Raw genomic sequence first — 16,736 nt, forward strand, 5'->3', positions numbered from 1 at the left:
GGGACAATCAATGGATAAAATGGCTAGTGTATTTTTTTTATAGTATTGTATACTTTATTGCACTGTATTGTATATTTGAATTGGCAACAGCACAAATTGCCATATTTGGCTTATAGCTCTTTTACCCATTCCTGTGTGGTGGTATTGGTGATAGAGGGAGTGGAGGCATGGGGTAGTTCCCCCGAGATGGGTGGTTAGGCCTCACAAGGGGTTAACCCCTTAATTCCTTAGTGGTCATAATGGCTAAGGTAATGAAGGGGTTAACTCCTCCCGAAACCCTAACCACACATCCTGGGGCAACTACAAGCTTCACCCACCCACTCTACCAGAGAAAAAAATGCGACTGTTTAACCCAGCAACTGCTTTGATCTACCACGTGGATTGTAATAGCAAGAGTGCTACCGATCATCAAAAATCAGTTTTCAAGCGATTTTGCCATGTTATCGAAGCTTTTTGAATAGCTACTTAGGCAAAATCGCTTGACAAGTGCACTTAAAAACTACAACTTCATAAATGAGACATTTAACACTTGAATGTAAAAAAATAGTTTGAGTGAGAATGCAGCATTGAAGAGTGAGAAAGAGGAGGGGGATGGTAATATCAGTGGGGTAACTACAGCTGACCCCCATTATAACGCAGTCCTTGGGGCCCACATAATATGGGGTCCCACGTCCGCCGGAGGGGGAGAGGAGAACTGGGATAACTCTCCCAGCTGTCCCAGACCCGGAGGCGCAGCGGCACCCCCACACAGAACTTGCCCGGAGCAGCTTTGCAGGGTGCTGGGGATCCAACACCATAGACATGAGGTCCGGGTCAGCCATCGCGGAGGCGCTATATGTGTGTGTGACTTTGTGTGTGTGTTTCCCTTCTCACACTCCCCCCCCCCCCTCATCATCTTCCTGACCCATCTATTTCTCTCCCTCCACTCACTGGCCTCTCTCCTCACCTGTCTCACACTCGCCCCCCCTCTCTCACTCTTCCTCACTCACCCCCTGTTTTTTTTCTCTCTCCTCTCCTCCCTCCCACCACATCATGTATATTTCTGTCAAGAGGAGTGCTACTAGGATTGTGACCTCATATATAGAAAAAAAGTCCTAGTGCTACATCCAACTTGACAAATGATCTAGTTAAATACAGTACTTATCTGTTTATCTTCTCATTAGCAAGGGTCATTTCCTCCTTTCACTCTCTCCCACCCTCCTCTCTCTCAATCGCCTCATCCTCACACTCAATCCTCCATCTCTAACACATTCCCACCTCCTCTCACATTCCTTTCCCCTCCCCCTCCACCACTCACATTCTCTAGACTCAATCTCCCCCCTTTACCTTAGGAGGTGGAGTGGTGGGGAGGTGGTGGATAGGCCTGGTCCAATCCTAGCTGCACTAGTGTCGGACAGTAAGAAAGCGCTACAGCGTGAAACGCGTTGGTGGGACAACACCCACGCTTTGTTTGTCTTTATGACCAATAAATAAGCATTTTTTTTACAGAATACACACTGTAAGTTCTTTACTATTGTTCCAGTAGTAATGCTTCGTTTTCTCTGCTGCTGCTGCTGCTTATCAGAGCTGGCTTGTTGGAACTTGTGGTCAGGCACGGGAGCGCGTAGCCAACATCGCGGCAAAATATCAAGCGCCGAGCTGCCCTGCAGCCACGTGTCCTGTCGGGGACTTGTCCTGATGGCGACATGTTTGGCGATGGAATGCCACCGGCGCTTTTGGTCGCGGTCAAGCATCCCAATCTGTACCACCCATGCTGTGTGCACACACTGAGGTGCAGTTTGGGGCCTTGTTAAGCGTTTGTTGCCCCCATAAGCTCAGGACACCATAATGCCTGGGATCGGTTAAACAGTTTTGGTAGTCTGAGTAGGCAATAAGATTTATTCATTAGAAAATATTTGTTCCACGAATTCCTAACAGAGGTGTACAATATAAAAAAAAAAAAGATTAAGAACCACTGCCTTAGAGGAAAATTCACTCTTTGTGTGAAAAGAGACCTTCACACTGAGTAAGCTTTAAGCCTGTCCCATTTATACATCATCATTCTTACAATACATTTTGCATTGTAGAAACCCAAGCAAAAAGGTATTACATGAAATGTTAATTGTGTGTTGAGAGTTCCTTGTATAATAGAAAACAGGCTAAAGAGGGAGACGTAGAATGGAATACAGGCATGCCCCGCTTTAACATACGCAATGGGACCGGAGCATGTATGTAAAGTGAAAATGTACTTAAAGTGAAGCACTACTTTCTTTCCACTTTACGATGCATGTACTGTACTGCAAACACCATATACGTGCATAACTGATGTAAATAATGCATTTGTAACCAAAATAAATACAGTAGGCTTTATAGAAAGAAAATCTTTAATGTCAGTTGATTTTTTCTTACTAGTGCCCCCACAAAATACATACCAAAAAAACCCATCCCTCTAAATACATGTAACCCCACCCCGCCAATACAAATTAAAAATGCCCCCGCCAATACATTTTTAAAGACCCACACCGCCTCAATACATTTTTAAAAGACACCCCCCATAAATATTTTTTAAAAATCGGGCCGCACGGGTAAAATCATATCTCCTCCAGCACCCCTCATATCACCCTCCCCTGCATCTCCCTCATATCACCCACCCCTGCATCTCCCTCATATCACCACCCCCTGCATCTCCCTCATATCACCTCCCCCTGCATCTTCCTCATATCACCCCCCCCTGCATCTCCCTCATATCACCCCCCCCTGCATCTCCCTCATATCACCCCCCCGCATCTCCCTCATATATCCCACCCCTGCATCTCCCTGATATCACCCCCCCTTCATCTCCCTCATATCACCTCCCCCTGCATCTTCCTCATATCACTCCCCCTGCATCTGCCTCATATCACCCCCCCTGCATCTCCCTCATATCACCCCCCCTGCATCTCCCTCATATCACCCCCCCTGCATCTCCCTCATATCACGCCCCCTGCATCTCTCTCATATCACCCCCCCTGCATCTCCCTCATATCACCCCCCCTGCATCTCCCTCATATCACCCCCCCTTCATCTCCCTCATATCACCTCCCCCTGCATCTTCCTCATATCACCCTCCCCTGCATCTCCCTCATATCACCCACCCCTGCATCTCCCTCATATCACCACCCCCTGCATCTCCCTCATATCACCCCCCCCCTGCATCTCCCTCATATCACCCCCCCTGCATCTCTCTCATATCACCCCCCCCTGCATCTCCCTCATATCACCCCCCACCTGCATGTCTCACACATCACCCCCCACCTGCATGTCTCACACATCACCCCCCACCTGCATGTCTCACACATCACCCCCCACCTGCATGTCTCACACATCACCCCCCACCTGCATGTCTCACACATCACCCCCCACCTGCATGTCTCACACATCACCCCCCACCTGCATGTCTCACACATCACCCCCCACCTGCATGTCTCACACATCACCCCCCACCTGCATGTCTCACATCATCCCCCCACCTGCATGTCTCACATCATCCCCCCACCTGCATGTCTCACACATCACCCCCCACCTGCATGTCTCACACATCACCCCCCACCTGCATGTCTCACACATCACCCCCCACCTGCATGTCTCACACATCACCCCCCACCTGCATGTCTCACATCATCCCCCCACCTGCATGTCTCACACATCACCCCCCACCTGCATGTCTCACATCATCCCCCCACCTGCATGTCTCACATCATCCCCCCACCTGCATGTCTCACACATCACCCCCCACCTGCATGTCTCACATCATCCCCCCACCTGCATGTCTCACATCATCCCCCCACCTGCATGTCTCACACATCACCCCCCACCTGCATGTCCCTCAGATCACCCCCCCCCCATATCCCTCACATCACCCCCCCCCATGTCCCTCACATCACCCCCCCCCATGTCCCTCACATCACCCCCCCCCATGTCCCTCACATTACACCACGCCCTGCATGTCCCTCCTCCCTTTCTTCCCCTACCTCAAGCAGCAAGCAGCGTGCAGGTTGCGGGCGGCAGAAGCATGGCAGTCAGAGGCGGCACACGCACGCTAGAACGCGGCTCTGAGCGGGCTCGGGGGAGTGATCGGAAGAACCGGGGGGGGGGGGGGGGAATGATCGGAAGAACCGGGGGGGGGGGGTATGATCGGAAGAACCGGGGGGGGGGGGGGTGATCGAAGAGCCGGGGAGAGAGGGGGGGGGGGTGATCAGAATAGCTAGGGAGAGGGGAAGGTGATCAGAAGAGCCGGGGAGAGGGGGGGGTGATCAGAATAGCTAGGGAGAGGGGAAGGTGATCAGAAGAGCCGGGGAACAGAAGAGCTGGGGGAGCCGGGTAAAGGAAGAGCTGGGGGAGCCGGGTGAAGGAAGAGCCGGGGAGAGGGCACACCGCCGCAGCACGCACACGCCGCCCCCTGGTGTCCGTACTCGCGACGCACGCGTACGTACACGGGGGTAAGGTGCAATTTAAAAAAAATGTACGTACTTGCGAGTGTACGTAAAACGGGGTATGCCTGTAATTGATAGAATGACTGATTATACAGTATGGGTCTGATCTTTGGACTAAACAAAGGTCATTTAAATGTTTTCACTTTTTACTCTCGTAAAGGGCCTGAATTTATTTCACAGATTTTGTTTTTTGAAGATACCAAGACTTCAGAATTTAGCAGGCAGATGTTTATTTGCAAACTGTATCCAGATGTGTATATTTACAGTACAGTAATCAGTGAATAATATGCACGTTTACAGATCTTCCTGAGGTCAATTTAACCGCCAGCGGTTGCAATAACGTTGGCTACATCTGTATATATAATTGTTCTTTTTTTAATTGATCTAATTATACAATTTAAGTGTCAAACGTAATCCAGCATAATATGTAAATGAATGAAAGCATATTGCACTGTAAATCTGTACCATGCCCCCTGGTTGCTCTTATGTCTTTCTCTTAGAATATGTCTGACTGTTCACTGTGTTGAATGTATTCGATGAATCGTGCTACAGTAATTAGCATGTATACCTCCATCAAGAATGTAACTGGAGCCATCTGGCAATGTTTTTGGGATGTGCTTAGCAGCAAAACCGTGTACTAAAGCATTAGACCCTGTATCTTATGTAGCACCGTTTCCGCCCTCTCTGGGAGATTTTGCCTAGGCTACAGGTACGTGTGTTGCTGGTTACCTGTGAGGGTCCAGGAGAGATGAGCTTCCGCGATGTTGTGGGGAACAGGACAGGCTTTAGGTGATCCTCAGGTTCTTTTCATTTGGTAAGATAGGTAAGTGTGGCTAGGTACTTAAGAGCTCCCTATTTGGCGCACCAATGTCAAAAAAAAAAAAGGGGGGGGGGGAGTTGTGTAATGTAGTTAATTTCAAATATAAAATTTAATCCATATAAATTAAAAGGAATTGGACCTAGAATAAAGCAAGTGAAATAAAGTGAAAAAACAAAAAAGTGTAAAAGCGCCGAATGGGATGTTAGTTTGAATCTGGGCACTGAAGCAAAATAAAAAGCAAAAAAATAAAAAACAAAAATCATGTGACATGAACCAGTCCGGTGCAAATGAGGGTTTGCTAGAAATAAGTAATGTATAGATGAAATATAGGTAATCACAACCCGGTGGTGTGTGCAGCTTCTAGTGATAGGGAACCCCCAGTCCCTAATGTGAACGTGACAACAAAAAGAAAAAAGTGAGAAGCGCAGACAGTACGGGTTGTGATTAAACTAATGTTCTTTATTAAATAAACTTGTCCCAAGGAATTCCCTCTAGGACAACAGTAATGGAAAGTCAATACATAAATAGTAGTTAAAAATAGTGCAGATGGAGTGGATGTACGGTATCACTTGGTCGGTGTCCAGGGGTTTGAAAACGGGAGTAACCCGATAGATAGTCTTAATCCTGTAGGTTGTGCACTGCCCGGGCAGGTATTGGTGAAGAGGGGTACCCCAGGGTTGAGACAGTATTGGAATTGCTCACCCTTAAATACTGCAGATCCTTGACGGTCCTGTTGTCCCTCAGGTCACAAAAAACCGCTCCGGTGCACACAGTTTGAATGTGCTGCAACTCGCGATAACACGCAGCCCTCCGGGTGTCCGGGTCTGATGTCACTTCCGGCTGTGACGCACAGACCCTTCCCGGTAGTCTCTGCGCTCCGTGTCTCAGCGCTCCTCCTCCTGATGGTTACCAATGACCATATAGACAGCCCAGCAAGTGGTATTGTCCGCTCCTCTCAAACGCACTGATGGCAAGCAATTACCCTATTGCTCCTCCTCCTACGCGTTTCACCAAAAGGCTTCGTCAGGGATCTCCGTTTGACAGTGCATTTGAGAGGAGCGGACAATACCACTTGCTGGGCTTTCTATATGGAGAAAATGCAGTAGTGAACTCCTGGACTTACAACATATATCTAAGTAGCACACTGGGAGACGAGGAATATATGTGTTTAAACCTTTTTTCCCATTCCCCAGCACAGGATAGCCTGTCACTGCCTGTAGCTACTAGGACTTACATTACAGGAGGGCAGAAAGATAGTCTGGACCAGCCATGGCTACACTCTCCCCTAGGTGAAAATTCCCATGTCCTCACAGGGATCCAATTTGGGCACCATCCAGTAACCTGAAGCCTGCAAAACAGAACAGGTTACCGCAGATGTATAACATAACCATATTCAGTTATGCAGACAATTACCCATATCATTCACTGGTTTACAACGATGATGAATACGTAGCTATTCTTCCAACGGGAAGAAAAAGGAAACCCTCATTTATAATATTTAGGGTCGGGCTTCTTAACTACTCGCCCATCAAATAACTTGGTCCAGACGTAATTCACCTTGGGAGGACCAGGGCACTGCCTAACTTCTACCCTATCCTTGTAGATACATGTACCCACTAGCCATTCGTCCATAACAGAACGTATTTTGGAGTCAGTAATATATCTGTCATCAGAAGTTTTGGTCTTAATGTTTTCTTCAACAGCCGGTCTGAGTCACTCCTGATGGTTGTTATCTATCTCATCCATAAGTGGTTCAGGTACATATGGAAAGGTGTATCCATGAGACTGACAGTACCGGTTAAAGATAGCCCTGTCGGCTCTACTGAACTTCAGGATCTCACGGTTCGCTTCCTGACCAGGCAGTACCCAAACTTTAGGCTCACTGAGCTCTACCTCCTTATAAATACAGAGGGGCCCTTAGGGACTCTCACCCCTAAATTAATCTCGCCCACCTTCTCACGAAGGGCTTCAGCTATTTATCCCTGGGACAGTTGACCTTCTTCTCACAGCTCCGCAGAACTAAAGTAACTCCTCCCATAGCAGAAACAGAGTCCTGAATTGGTTCTTGGTGTATTGCCCCTCCCCTAGGTGGAACACAGAGTGGGGCTGGGCAGACCAAGGAGTGACCAAGCTCCGGCTGAGCCAGTCACAACAATGGGTGGTGTCAGCGTTTGCCGACAAAAAGGATACAACTTGTTTTGCAAAATTTGCAGCTTGCTTTTGCAAAAGCCATGCGGTCCCGTGGATTTCGGCAGGAACGCCATCTTGGTTGTGCAGTACATGCTATGTACTCCATATTAGAGTGCACAGCAAAGTCCATTACATTAGAGGTACACAGGGTTCCTGGTAACGACTTAGGGACCCGTTTCCAGTCCATAACAGGTGCACAGGGTCCCCCAGCTCCAACTGAAAGGGGCCCGTTCCTATTTTGAACAAGATGCGAGGTTCACACTCCCTGGATGCTTCCCCACAAGGTGCGCCCCCATAACACTATTCCAGGTACCCAGGGTCTCCATCAGCAACTGAAAGGAGTCCTGGCCCCAGTTTTTTTCTCTTTTTTAACAGCTCCCTGGGTACACACTACCTGGTAACATACCCTCAGGGTGCGCCCCAACTAGCACAGTTCGTCGTACACAGGGTCCCCAGCCTACAACTGAAAGTGCCCGTACCTGTCTTGAACTTGATGAAGGGTCTTCACGCTCCCTGGTAACTTGCCCTCAGGCTATGCCCCAACACAGTCTTTCCTTCGGTAAGAGTCTAGGTTAGCCCCCTCCCTGGTGTCGCATCAGTGAGTGGTTCCCTCCTTAGTTAACGTGGATGGGTGCCCAGGGTCCATGGTGGAGCATCAGAGTCCCGGCCCTGGCCTCTTTTACTGCTGCTGGCTGCAAAGTCTCTAAAAGCCTGCCCTGTTGCTGCATCTCAGCAGCGCCTCCATATGTAGCACTGTTCCCCCCCAGCCTCCCTCTGGAAAATTTTAGGCTACAGGTACGCGTGGTGCTGGTTACCTGTGAGGGTCCAGGAGAGATGAGCTTCCGCTATGTGGGGAACAGGACAGGCTTTAGGTGATCCTCAGGTTTTTTTCATTTGGTGACAGTGCCTCCAGTCATAGCAGGCTACAGCAGAGCTGCAGGCAGTCTCTACCATGACAGTTCTTTTCTCCTTTACTTCTGTCCAATAGACTGTGACGTAGCCAGAAGTACAGTATATAAAAGGGGTCTCTATTTGATGCAGCCACTGCAGATGGTATAACAGCGTTTGCATATAGTGGAAATGGGTTTCAGGCCCATGGATGGTGCTGGCAAGCAGAAAGTGTTGAAGCCTTGTGCTTCGCACAGATCTTGATTCACTCAGCCCCAGGAGGGGCTGAGCTCCTCTCCCTTCCCAGTGTGGGAGGGTACTGACTCTATCATTTGAAAGGCATCCTCCCTAGTACAAAAAGTGAAGGCAGAGAGTCTGCACCATGATTGGCTGCAACACAGACCAAATGCCACCTCCTCCCTTGCCACTCAAGGAGGCTGCGTGAGGGGGGGTAAACCCCACAGGATAGCCTGTCACTGCCTGTAGCTACTAGTACTTGCGTGACAAGACGGCAGAAAGATAATCTGGACCAGCCATGGCTACACTTATTTGGCCACATTGAAAAGAGGTCAAACAAACTTTCTTTGGACATATTGATTACACCACCCTCAATCTCTGTGCTGAATGTGTGTCACTGATAAATGAGCCAAAATAGTTATTCTACCACCTCTTGTTTGAGTATTTCACAAGTCCTTCTATTGATTGATCAAGAGGATGTAAAAAATCTGCTGTGGCAAGTTATCAAACCATGGTACACTGGCGACACACTTTATTCGAGCACGGCTAGTCCCGCGAATTCGGGTATACTCGGGTGTATTCAGGTTTCTGATATTTTTCAGCCAGAGTGCATTGCGTTATTTTCCGGCAGGAATTTAAGCTTTTTATTCCGGCTGGTTACAATACTGCAATGCCGTCAAAATACACATGGTGGCGCTTGCGAGCTATTCTCTGTGAAGCCGTCCCCTATAATGAATTGTAATGCAGTATATATATATATATATATATATATATATATATATATATATATACTGTATAACAACAACCCCTGTAAGCCCTAACATACAGTACTGTACTGTACTGTATATGCACATACATAAATGATACTACAGTACTGTATGGGCGGCGGGGGCGAGATGTGTTTGCAGCAGAGAGAGATCCGCTGCTCTCTCTCTGCGCAAACATCCACACATTAAAAATTATTTGAAATACATTTTTATTGATAGTGTAGATGTGCAGGGGGTCTCCGGAGCTGAACCGCGGTGGTTTTAGGTCTGGGGACCCCGTGCCCCCCGAGATACAGGCCCCTTTAGGGGGTGCCGGTATCCAGCTCTGCGTTAAAAGCCCCGATCACGTGACCGCGGCCTGTAAACCAAGCAGAGCAGAGGGATACCGGCACCCCCTAAAGGGGCCTGTATCTCGGGGGGCACGGGGTCCCCAGACCTGAAACCTGTGCGCTTCTGCTCTGGAGACCCCCTGCACATGTACACTATCAATAAAACACATACAATATACAGTATAAATAAACACTCGTTCTTTACCTTAGCGTCTATGCGCTATGGTAAAGAAGCATCATTTCTGTATTTTAATAATATTGTACAGTGAGCAGGGGGTTCCCTGAGCCAGAAATTAATGCTCAGGGAACCCCCCTGCTCCTGATCAATATTATTAAAAATACGGAAAATGCTGCGTCATTACCATAGCGGATAGCCGCTAAGGCAATGAAGGGGTTAACCCACCGTGCCCGCTTTATTGTGTGTAGTGGGGATGGGTGAGGGGGGTATTTGGCCCTTGGTGTGAGTTTAGGACTTGCGGGAGGGGGGGGGGGTTGCGGGTGCACTTAACCCCTTCACGATCGTAGCAGTTAATACCGCTACGGTCATGAAGGGGTTAAGCCCTCCCGCTACCCCACCCCCCCCCCCCCGCAAGCCCTCCCCAACCATCGTTGGGGCGAATACCCCATTCACCCACCCTCCCGCTACCCACAATAAAAAAATACACACACACAGCAGCCGCCAAAAAATAAATAAATAAATGACAATAAATACATTGGAAATACATTTTTATTGATAGTGTAGATGTGCAGGGGGTCTCCGGAGCTGAACCGCGGTGGTTTTAGGTCTGGGGACCCCGTGCCCCCCGAGATACAGGCCCCTTTAGGGGGTGCCGGTAGCCCTCTGCTTGGTTTAAAGGTCCCGATCACGTGATCGCGGCCTGTAAACCAAGCAGAGCAGAGGGATACCGGCACCCCCTAAAGGGGCCTGTATCTCGGGGGGCACGGGGTCCCCAGACCTAAAACCACCGCGGTTCAGCTCCGGAGACCCCCTGCACATGTACACTATCAATAAAAATGTATTTCAAATGTATTTATTGTCATTTATTTATTTATTTATTTATATTTATTTATTAATTGTGCTGCTGCTGCTGCAAGTCGTAAACTCACACCAAGGGCCAAACACCCCCCTCAACCCCAATAAAAAAAATTCACGCACAGCAGCCCCACAATTAATAAATAAATCTAAATAAATAAATAAATAAAATCTATGTAAAACCCCCTCCCCCTATTCTCGCTTTTAAAACGCCCTGCCTTCTCTCTAATCTATGTAAAAAAAACCTCCCCCTATCCCCCTATCCCCCTATTGTGTGTGTGCGTTAAGCTTCCCTGCAAGCTATGTAAAAAAAACCTCCCCCTATTGTGTGTGTGTTTAAATCTGTCTGGCCTGTGTTTCTGAGTGCTGAGTGCTCTGCGTTTAAAGGTCCCGATCACGTGATCGCGGCCTGTAAACCAAGCAGAGCAGAGGGATACCGGCACCCCCTAAAGGGGCCTGTATCTCGGGGGGCACGGGGTCCCCAGACCTGAAACCTGTGCGCTTCAGCTCCGGAGACCCCCTGCACATGTACACTATCAATAAAAATGTATTTCAAATGTATTTATTGTCATTTATTTATTTATTTATTTATATTTATTTATTAATTGTGCTGCTGCTGCTGCAAGTCGTAAACTCACACCAAGGGCCAAACACCCCCCTCACCCCCAATAAAAAAAATTCACGCACAGCAGCCCCACAATTAATAAATAAATCTAAATAAATAAATAAATAAAATCTATGTAAAACCCCCTCCCCCTATTCTCGCTTTTAAAACGCCCTGCCTTCTCTCTAATCTATGTAAAAAAAACCTCCCCCTATCCCCCTATCCCCCTATTGTGTGTGTGCGTTAAGCTTCCCTGCAAGCTATGTAAAAAAAACCTCCCCCTATTGTGTGTGTGTTTAAATCTGGCTGGCCTGTGTTTCTGAGTGCTGAGTGCTCTGCGTTTAACCAAGCAGAGCAGAGGGATACCGGCACCCCCTAAAGGGGCCTGTATCTCGGGGGGCACGGGGTCCCCAGACCTAAAACCACCGCGGTTCAGCTCCGGAGACCCCCTGCACATGTACACTATCAATAAAAATGTATTTCAAATGTATTTATTGTCATTTATTTATTTATTTATTTATATTTATTTATTAATTGTGCTGCTGCTGCTGCAAGTCGTAAACTCACACCAAGGGCCAAACACCCCCCTCAACCCCAATAAAAAAAATTCACGCACAGCAGCCCCACAATTAATAAATAAATCTAAATAAATAAATAAAATCTATGTAAAACCCCCTCCCCCTATTCTCGCTTTTAAAACGCCCTGCCTTCTCTCTAATCTATGTAAAAAAAAACCTCCCCCTATCCCCCTATCCCCCTATTGTGTGTGTGCGTTAAGCTTCCCTGCAAGCTATGTAAAAAAAACCTCCCCCTATTGTGTGTGTGTTTAAATCTGGCTGGCCTGTGTTTCTGAGTGCTGAGTGCTCTGCGTTTAACCAAGCAGAGCAGAGGGATACCGGCACCCCCTAAAGGGGCCTGTATCTCGGGGGGCACGGGGTCCCCAGACCTGAAACCTGTGCGCTTCAGCTCCGGAGACCCCCTGCACATGTACACTATCAATAAAAATGTATTTCAAATGTATTTATTGTCATTTATTTATTTATTTATTTATATTTATTTATTAATTGTGCTGCTGCTGCTGCAAGTCGTAAACTCACACCAAGGGCCAAACACCCCCCTCACCCCCAATAAAAAAAATTCACGCACAGCAGCCCCACAATTAATAAATAAATCTAAATAAATAAATAAATAAATAAAGACATGAAGAGAAATAAATACTGTATATACTGTACAGTATATACACTGTATATATATATATATATATATATATATATATATATATATATATATACAGTATACATATATACACTGTGTATATATACTGTATATATATATATATATATATATATATATATATATATATATATATATATATATATATATATATATATATATATACATACTGTATGTGAGTGAAAAGAGAAAAAAGTAACCCGTATGGGAGCACTCAGGTATGCAATTGATATATTTGTTTATTTATTTGACACAGTGCAAAAAGGGATGAATAAACAGTACATGATTTAAAAACACTTAAAAAAGAGGCATGGACCCTTAAACACTAATGAACAGCACTAGGGAACGACACACACTGTCAACCCTAAACATGAAAAGGATAGTGACTCAAAAAACACTAGGGAGAATCAAAGTGAATCACAATACAGTAGGTTACTGGGTTTAAAGGCACCTACAGTATACAACGCTAAGGATAATGCACACTACAATACCAAAAAGTATTTTAACCAAGCAAGTAAACCAAAATCAATATATACTGTAAGTAACAACCAGAAAAGACAATTTAAAACCAAACTAACCCTTACAATACCAAGGATTACATCTATCTAATTGTAAAAAACCTTATACAGTACATTATACACAGCATTGTTTAAAAACCCCTTCCCCCCTAATGTTTGTGTTAAGCAGATTACACTGAAGGGAGAGAGATATAAAGGCCTAAAGCCCCTTCCCCCCTAATGTTTCTGTTAAGTAGATTACACTGAAGGGAGAGAGATATAAAGGCCTAAAGCCCCTTCCCCCCTAATGTTTGTGTTAAGCAGATTACACTGAAGGGAGAGAGATATAAAGGCCTAAAGCCCCTTCCCCCCCTAATGTTTCTGTTAAGTAGATTACACTGAAGGGAGAGAGATATAAAGGCCTAAAGCCTTACCTGCATTGGTAAACCCTCCCTGCATTGGTAAACCCTCCCTGCATTGATGTCGTGTAGTGTACAGTACAGTATGTAAATGTGGGGAGGAGGGGGGCCCAATGTGCATAATGTACTGTGAGGTCTAACCACCCTCACCCCCTACCCACATACTGTACCGTTACCCCCCCCCCCCCCCCCCATCCTGGCCATGGCCCCTCACGCACAGCAGCTCCACAATTAATAAATAAATCTAAATAAATACAGTACATGAAGAGAAATAAATATATACTTTATATATAAATGTGAGTTTATAACTAAAATAAAGAATATTATTTCTAGGGGCCCTAGAACAGAAGTTCCCACGCCAATTTCGCGCTCATTGCTCTTTTTTTTGCTCTTTTTTTACAATGTTGCTGGTCTTGCGGCTTTGCAGTATGCAAGCAAAAAGCGCAGTGTATGAAGTCTGGGTGAGCGCTTTCCACATTTGATGCCTACGGCACCTTCCCATTTCTACACACTTCAATACCTGCACAGTTGGTAGCGCTTTCCATCCCAGCTACCATTCTGGATTTTCACCTCTCACAGGCCATTCTTGCCCGAGTCTGTCCTATCAGACAGGGGCATTAACCTGTATCCACACCACCTGGACAATTTCTCTCTGTCAGAGACTTGTGCTATTTATTTTATATATTTTTGTGTAATTATTCATGCAAATTTATGCTCATTTCATATGTGGTTTTCAACATAAAGTGGCTGCTGGGCCTGATCCTAACTCATACAGTATACAGTAGCGCTTCCCTGTTTGTTAGTTTATTGCAAGCAAAAAGCAGTTTGTAGTACTGAGTGTGAGATAAATTACTGTATTTATCAGTGTTGTTCAAAGAGAGTTGATCAGAAGGATTCCCCTTATATACAGTACGTAGAATTAATAAAATTGTATTATTTTCCGATATCCGCAGTGATTCTGGTCAACCTGACAGATTTTTAGTAATACAGTATACTGTACTGCAAGACCATGTGTTGTCTACCTTTTACTACAGTATACTGTACTGTATGAATGACAATAGAGTGCTGTATACTTTATAAGGGGAATCCTTCTGATCAATTCTCTTTGATCAATACTGATAAATACAGTATCATATTTATACCCCTTTAGCACCTGTCGTTCCATCCTATGCACCCATTTACTGTACAATGGTGATTGCGGTCGTATTCACGTACTTTATGTGAGATAAATTAACCAGTTCTTTTATTGCTGAAGTCGCCACAAAATACTTTTATTTACAAATACAGTACAATACAATGGTGAAACATTTCAAGTTAACAGCAATTCAAAACATCAACACACAATAATACATACTTTACAGTACTGTATACTGTACTAGTATATTTGGGCCTTGTCTTTGGGGGTTTATTAATGCAATTATTAGGGTGACCTGGCGTTGGAAATACTGACACAGTACAATCCTACAGTACAGCTACACCACCCACCCCCTCCCTTAGAGTTTTTAATCCCTCCCTGGCCAAGCATCAATCGTCTGGCTAATCCAATCCAAGCCATTGTTTTGTTAAACTGGCCCTGGGCTGTTCAGAACAGCCACTGCTTCTAAATTACTGAAAATATACAGGATAAATATACAGTGATGTGAAATAATCCTTTCTGTGTGTCTGAGAGTGTTGAAAGTCACCAGGTCCTCATCTAGTAGAGTACATTCTCGAATACCTTTAGAATAAAAATACAGTATATATAAATATACAGTATAAATATTGCACAGTATACTGTAATGTTAAATAACCCATCCTGTTCTTTTTCCCTTCATACTGTAACAGTATCCTCATTGTGTCTGCGGTACAGTAGTTCATTGAGAGAGGAGAGGTTTTGTGTACATCATTACTGCTGTTTATATACTGTACATTTGACTGCACAAGCAGATTTGACGAACACAAGGCCCCCCCTCCCCTCTGGTGCACCCTTTTTCCTGGAACGACAAGAAAACAAAAACTTTGTTCAGTTACTGTACTGTACTGTATGTGCGTACTGTATTATGGTAGACCTACTGTACAGTAGGTGGCTGGTGCAGCTTTCTCTGGAAAGAAAAAATGGAGCAGTTAGTAGGCAGTTACTGTAGTATGTCAAACTAGTCTACTGTACTGTATACTGGAACTACTGTAAACTCTGACTATTGGGAAAGCTAAAATCTGTGCCATACTTACCTGTATCATAGTGTACCTACTGTACAATACTACAGCACTGTACTACTTTCCTGATGCTTGTCCATTGCGCGCGATGACAATGGGCAACACAGTGGCAATATGGTCTATATATTTATTGCATCGTTCCTCGGTGAGTACATCGTTCCAAAAACTCATTATGGCTGTATACAACTCGTCCTTCTTGGAGGGTTTCGCCACTTTACGGATGTGGTCCTTCAGCTGATGCCAGACCATTTCGATCGGATTGAAGTCTGGTGATCTGTGATTGGAAAGAAAGGACAATTAGTTTAAGAGATACAGTACACAGTAAAAACAGTGGGGAACATATAAATGGGACACGGTCTACTACACTTACTCCGCTGGCGTCTTCACCCAGTTGATGCCGCGCTCAAGGATATGCGCCGTCGACGCGGTGTGCTTGGGATCATTGTCCTGGTAAAAGCGATGACCATTGGGAAAGTCTTGTGTGATGTATCGCACTATCACGGGCACAATGTTGTCTTGGAAGAAATCTTTATTCATGATTCCTATAGCAAGAAAAGAAAAGTGCTCAATAGTACAGTACAGTGCATACGGTAAGGCAACACTAGTCAAGTACAGTGCATTAGGCGGCATTATATTTGAGAAATTGTACCTTCAAAGACGACAATGCATCCCGGTCCACGCCTAGAGATGGCACCCCACACATGCAGCTTCACAGGGTGTTTTGGCCGTGGCTTCAAAGTTATGCGGCCTTTTTTGTGGAACGCAAATCTTGCAAATCTCTCCAGCGACACAGTAGACTCATCAGTGAAGATGCAATCCTGGAAAGTCTCACCGCTGTCGATCCATGCCTGGGCCTGGAGCACTCTTTTGATTTTGTTTGCGTCCCGTATCATGGGGTACGCTCTGTAATGACAATGAATAAAAAATGTTAGCGTCACAGCGCAGTACAGTTTGCAAAACAACATTTTTACTTTACAGTACAGTACCTCCTGTACTGTCCACTACTAACCTCACACGTCCATATTTCCATCCAATTCTGCGTCTCATCTTCTTTATGCTGCTCTCGGATACAGTC

General features: G+C 45.7%; 1 long non-coding RNA gene across 1 annotated transcript in view; it reads left to right on the forward strand.

Moving 5' to 3' along the window:
* LOC142493781 (uncharacterized) overlaps positions 1 to 16,736 on the forward strand; it is a 188,840-nt gene that overhangs the window by 123,544 nt on the left and 48,560 nt on the right. The gene's annotated exons all lie outside the window — the stretch shown is intronic.

This window comes from Ascaphus truei, chromosome 4 (assembly GCF_040206685.1).
Source record: "Ascaphus truei isolate aAscTru1 chromosome 4, aAscTru1.hap1, whole genome shotgun sequence".
In the NCBI taxonomy this organism is placed as follows: domain Eukaryota; kingdom Metazoa; phylum Chordata; class Amphibia; order Anura; family Ascaphidae; genus Ascaphus; species Ascaphus truei.